The following is a 6,889-nucleotide window of genomic DNA, read 5'->3' on the forward strand; positions in this document are numbered from 1 at the left end:
ATAATTTAAGCTACGACCAAATAATTTAGATAACATATATTAGGAATAAGTGTACTTTTTTTCAAATTATAAATTCATGTTTTCAAAATAATAATTGTAAAACAATATTATATAGTATAAATTATAGTAGAATATAAGAAATCCAACATATTTGTTTGTAGTTGTACTGCAACTCAATTGTTTATAAAATTAAAAAAAAATATTTTGAAGTGACAGCTGTCACTGTCAGTTTGTATAATGTTGTAAAGAAATACAAAATACAGTTAAATTTATATAAAACATATGTAATAATATATTATATATAAGTATACATTGTATATACATATTTTTTCTTATAATAATTGTATAACAAGAAAGTATAAATTATAGCAGAAACATAACATATTTGTTTGTCGTTGTACTGCGATTTAAATGTTTAATACATAACATTGTTAATATTTTGAAGAAAAGTGACAGCTATCGTGTGCCATTAAAAATTTAATATCCAATAGGTTAAGAAATGCTGTATAATGTTAAAAAGAAATAAAAAATGTAGTTAAATTTATATAAATTATAGTTAAAAATAGGTACAAAGTATATATGTTTGGAAAATCATTCTAAATATTATAGTAGAAACGCAACATATTTGTTTGACGTTGTACTGGAATTTCATTGCTTATAACATAACATTTTTGACATTTTGACGTAAATTGAGTGCTGTCATTTAAAAATTTAATGTCTAATGAAAACATAAAAAAAAGGAAATGAAATATTTATTTAAAATATTTTTTTTTAATTAAAATTGTAAAATTTTGACGAAATTACCATTTTCTTGATCTAGTTACAATGAACAATAATTTCCCAACAATTTCTTAACTGATCTATAAATAACTGATCAACAAAACATTTACAGAAATAAAATTAAATAATTTAGTCATTTATAAACTAACATTTCTCAATACTTAATATACTTATTCCATTTAATTGAATAAAATATAAATTTGATGTAAAAAAAACATTAATTTGTTGTTAACCAATGTTTTATTTTAAATATTTTAAAACGCAGATAAAAATGATATTAAGTAATTTCTAACATTAAGTATTTCTATTAATTGATTATAATGTTAATTTAATGTAAACTATGTAAAAATTAACTTATTGTAAACAAAATATTTATATTTATAATTGTTTCGAAACTTAAATGGAAATGATATAAACAATAAAGAATTCAAATTTTGCAATTAACATTGCTTAATCATAAAACCTTGTCTTTTTAATTATTATGTTTTTGTTAAATTAATACAAAATATTGGTAAATTTATTAAGATCATTGTCAATTACAAGCTGTAATTTCTTAATACTTGTTCGTTTAATAATAATATTTAATTGGTTACAAATAATTTCGATAAAGGATCGGGGTTGAAGGATAAATTATCAATTACATAATAAACGTTCCGGGCAAAAATTTTTGCTTACGATATTGACCCCGAGAGTTTATCGTTCCGAAAGAGAGCAACAACCAAAAAAAAAAATAAAAAGAAAATAAAACTATGGGCGAAATTGTAAACGTACGTAACACGAAGTTGCGAAAGATCATTGCCAAACGGAGATAAAAAAAAATATAATGTGTGTATATATTTATTTATTAATCGCGATTAATTATGAACCAACAATTAGAGATATATTTTTTTTTCCTTCAAACAAAACAAAATCAATTTTACTTTCTTTTGGTTCTGATTATTAGGTCACAGGAAGCCGCCACAATTGTGCGTGAACAATGAATGAATATGTGATGATGGTCTCGCTGTCTGGATGTGTGTGTGTGTGTATATTTATGTGTGTGTGTGAAGGAGCAAAACATTTCTCTTTCATATGGGCGGCTCTTAAGTGGGCGCCAAAATCACCGAAATTCTTCTGATTTCTTTCTGGGTGGGCGGAGATTTGGGTCACCGAACAGAAAAAAAAATGAATGTTTGTACATCCTCCTGATGTTATCCGCAATTTTCGGTCAAGGGTTGTTTTGTTGTTCGGGAATGGGGGTAATGATGGTACCGGATGGACGAATCCGCGTGGCGTCTGAAATTTAAATGTTTGTAGATAGGTTGGATGGTGGTGGAGAGGAGGCTCGAGCTCTAACTCGCACACAAGTACGAAGCATACACACTCGCACGTAAAAGTGTGTGTGTATATATATACTAACTCACACACAGGCATAGTAGTATCAACGTCGATTGCAAGAATTTCGAAAAGCGAGTAGGGGGAAACTCGTATATAGATAGTATATAGTAAGTTAAGGCGTCCCATTGGAGTCAGTATTAATTCGTTTACTACATTCACAATACACACGCACTCACGAGCGACGGGGGGCGGCGAATCGAAGCTCGCGGACAAATCATTCGAGTGAACTGCCATCGTCCAGCATCTTTTTATTTTTTTTTTGTATTGCGAATTTATCGCAAACTTCGACGACAATTTTGTTCTAAAAACAACAACAACAGTTCTTGAGGATTATCCACATAAAATAAACAGAGACCACGTGAGTACACACTTCTATTATTACTTAAGACATTCGGTGCGTGCGGTGAGGTGGAGGCGGAGGAGCGGTAGCTGGTTGCGAGGGGATTCCCCGCAGAAATTTTCGCGGTCTTCTGGCACAGAAATTTCAGCGATGGGACAGAACGGAGACCCGGGCCGCAGCGGAGGCGTCGCGTGGGTCCCTCTCGCAACGAGAGCCACGCCGACCATCATCATCATCCATCCATACGCACGATGCCTTCTGCATTTCTCATCCGATTCTCGGAAAACAACCCCAACGGCGCGACCCCTCCGGCATGAATTTACTGCCCTCCGCCGAGCCGGAACACCCTATAATTCTTTCACGCAACATAAATCAAACATGTATCGACAATCTTAATTATTTAGCAACAAAACATATATTCAAAAAATAAGTAATTACTCTCATATGAAATTCTCGCTTCAAAATAATTCAACCTTAAAACAACTTCACTTCAAAGTTTTTAAACTTTAATGTATTTAAAAGCGCTCAAATTCAAACAATCCGCATTTCAAAATAATTCACCGTAAACTGCAACTAAACATACAGAAATATTCTACTACACATTTACAATATTATTTATTATTATTGAAACTTAAACATATTTAAATCACATTTATTTATTTAACGCACAACAAAAATCGCATGAAACAGATTTACCTTGATCTGCAACTAAACTTACATGAAAAACTTACAATGTTATATTTACTTAAAAAAAACATGTTTGTTTATTGCGATTATTTAAAGAGTTAAAAAAATATATAAATAATTATGTTAACTATGCGAAACTAATATCGCACGTGTGGTTAACTAATTAGCTTAATTTGCGTTTAAACATAATTAATCCGCATTTGGCTTCAGGATACAAACTTAAACGTTAATTATACAAAAAACAAGTAATTGTTATGAGACTTATTTCTTCTCAATAATTTTCAATTATTTTTTTTTAAAGGATGATTTTTCTTTTTCTCCATTCTTAACGACCCTATTTTGTATCGTCCCTTTTCCGAGCTTATCTTACATACCGCTATTAATAACATCCTCGTGACTCGTTCTTGATGGCGTTTTTTTCTGTTGTTGTGTAGGTTTCAGTCAGATTCGAAGCTTAATAATTCAGATGATCTAAATATTTGTTTTGTAAAGAAATAGTTTTTCTAAAATTAATTAATATTATTTAAAACAAATCAGTTAATATAAATGCTGAAATTTCCTCTAATTACTATTAAGCAAACAAATCATGGATACTTATTTTTGTTATTCAAAAATCAACCAAGAAATCTAACAAATTTTATAAATTCTTTAATTACACAAAACTTATAAAGTGTTAATTAAATGAAATACTCATGAATCAAACAGACCAATCAATATTTTGTTTTTAAAATTTAGCTAATTACTACATTTTTTTTCATAATTATTTGGCATTGATTCGATTTTAATCACATTATAATTATTATGAAAATAATAACAATGTTTATTGCAACGACCATGAAATTAAATAAATAATGTGTAAATTACACTGAATTACATTTCCATACAAGTTTCTATTATATTAATTAACTAAATTATGAAAAAAAAGTTATCTTTTAATTATATTATGAAAAAACATTTAGTTTTTCGTTATTACTTAAAACCTCTTATCAGAAGTAACAATAATTTGTTTACTTGTTACGTAATTGGAAACAAACTGCTATTATTCAAAAATCATTATTGGAATATTTCTAAGAGTTAAAAAAGCATTAATTAAAAATAAACTGATTAACAGTGATTGATCTACTTTGCACTAATTATGGGACTTATTAAAGTTAGTTAAGACATAAATAACTGTAAATTAATAGTATTTATTTATTATTTAGAACGAGATTTACTTTAATAACTGAAGCGCCAATTATCGACCAATTATGATGTCAAACTTTTCTTGTTTCTCTTTTTGTTCTGCTTTGCTAAATGTATAAATTTTACTCGTGAAACACACAGGAAGAGTGTCTTTATAATCATAATTTACTGTGCTTTTATTACAAACACATGTAATAATGATTCATAATGTATATTAGTACTTGTATAGCCTTAATAAATTTATATCGTTTAATTTATATTGCATTACTGAATAATTTAGTTCTGAATATTAATCGAAAATTGTAAATTTATTTAATTTTAAAATATAGAAAAAAAATGTAATTAAGTTAGATTCTTTGTTTCTCAATGATTGTAAAAAGATTAAAACTCAATTAAAATAAAAAATGTTGAAACAAAAGTGTTTATAACAAATGAGAACGTTACAAATATTTGTTGTTAGTAGCGGACTTCGATCCATATCATGTATTTAATGTTTATTTTATTGTATATCGCGTACGGGATTTTAATAAAGTCCTTGGATATAAATGAAACGGCTGAAAGTGAACCGATAATTTTAATAATATCAATGAACGTTTCGTTCGGAGCGTTTGCACAAAGGCCGAACAACGATTATAGGATGTTGTGGTTCATTGAATGCATCTGGCACGATTTTCTTTCATAAGTTCTTATAAATTATTATAATTAATTAAGCGTTTTTTTTTTATATATATACGACATCAATCTTACTTTATTTGTATTAAATTAGTTATAACAACATTCTGCGTAGTTTTTAATGTAAAGATACATGGTTTCGTCAGAATGAGTCAAGGTTATAAAATGTATGAAAAAAAATTAATTAATTTGATTACTATTGAAATTACCGTAACAGTTCGTAAAATATTTAAAAAAAATACACGTATTTAATAAAAATTACGATTAATTAATTGAATCTAATTTTATTCAAAATATGTTGATCAAAAAGGATGTAAACTTTTCGATTTATAATAAATTCAATTCCAACAACAACAGATCTTTGGTATATATCAAATATTTAAAACGTAAATTATTTCTGTTAAAAATTAATCGCAAAGTCTACAAATCTTAATTAGTCACGACGCAATAAGGTTTTTTTTTTTGAAATTAGTAAATAAAACATTTAAAACATTTTTATTGTATTTTGACGATGCTGCGAGTTTAACGCGATTATAAACAACGTAATAAAAAAAAATACAGCAACCAATTATTTCCTAATAAGGATTTTTCAATCTATTTGGAATTCTAGATTATCCAACGATTATATAATTGTTTGACATATATCTCAAGAGGTTATTAAACTTAAGTTGTTTCTTCTCAAATTATCCTCATTTTTGTTTGTTGAATACGTCCAGTATTTCGTTTCGGAGATATTTTAATCCGAGTGAGTTTAAAATTGATACGTTGCACTTAAGTGGGTTTAATGAACGAACGTTTTTCTTTTTTTTTGTGTACTTAGACTCACAAACATATTTAAAAGACAAATAGAAACATTAATCGCAAAGTATAATTAAATAATTGCCGATATAATCGCCGTGCGCTTAAAACAATCCCACCGAGGACAGGAAGTTTATCCGGTGTTTGTGTTGTTTCGTTTCCATCATCAATTACTTTATTTACAACATTCGACAAAAACAACAAGAGAAAAAAAGAAACGAATACATACTTTTATATTCGATAAAACTTTAAATGTAATCCATTACATATTGATTATTTTTTTCGTTGGAAATTTTGCGATTTGCAAATGCATTAATCAATAATAATGAACGGGAATGATTAAAAATGCAGTAATTAAAATTACTGATCTTGCAATTAAGAAACGTGATGCAATTAATTAATGTCCATCAACGACTTCCTCTCGCATTCAATTAACAATCACATTTCGCGAAGCTTTCATTTCGGAACGAAGATAAAGAGGAAATAGTGTGTGAACAGTTTTCGTGTTGACCTTGCACGGTTTATTAAATATAAAGTAGTCAGTAGTCTTTGTTTCTTTTTTATGAAGGTAGAGGTAGGATGGGCTCATCTTCGGTTGCATCGATGTTGCTTCTTTTATGGTCACTTTCTGAAGACGTGCCTCCGGAGGCCGTCACGTCCAAGCATATTAGATTCATGCGGTGTTATTTTTTTAATCGGAATTGATAGTCTACCGAGAATCGAGGCGATAAAATACCTACAAGATTATTAATTACCGTAGACATAGACGGTGAGAGGATGAAAGTATCTTCTGGCATTTCTCTATTTTTTTTTCTATTTGCGAATTACGCAACCAATATTACGTTTATAGGAATCGATTTGCAAGGAAGTAACGTTTTTCTCTGTACTTTACATATTCAATTCTATTCAAATGCGTGGAATGACAATACACATTTATACATTTTTTTTACGTTGAATAATTTTAACTAATTTTCTCCAATTTAGAATTCATTTACGACTTGAATATTGAAATTACTGAAAAATATTTAGTACATCAATAACCAAATTATCTTT

The 6,889-nt window shown here is 28.3% G+C and overlaps 1 protein-coding gene across 1 annotated transcript in view; it reads left to right on the forward strand.

The window, feature by feature from the left end:
* The first annotated feature begins 2,268 nt into the window (after positions 1–2,268).
* LOC108556946 (monocarboxylate transporter 4) overlaps positions 2,269–6,889 on the forward strand; it is a 12,575-nt gene continuing 7,954 nt past the window's right edge. The window contains exon 1 of the mRNA XM_017913299.1: positions 2,269–2,515. The gene's annotated coding sequence lies outside the window, so the exon portion shown is untranslated. The remainder of the gene's footprint in view (positions 2,516–6,889) is intronic.

Source organism: Nicrophorus vespilloides, unplaced genomic scaffold, assembly GCF_001412225.1.
Source record: "Nicrophorus vespilloides isolate i.1.1-1 unplaced genomic scaffold, Nicve_v1.0, whole genome shotgun sequence".
NCBI lineage: Eukaryota > Metazoa > Arthropoda > Insecta > Coleoptera > Silphidae > Nicrophorus > Nicrophorus vespilloides.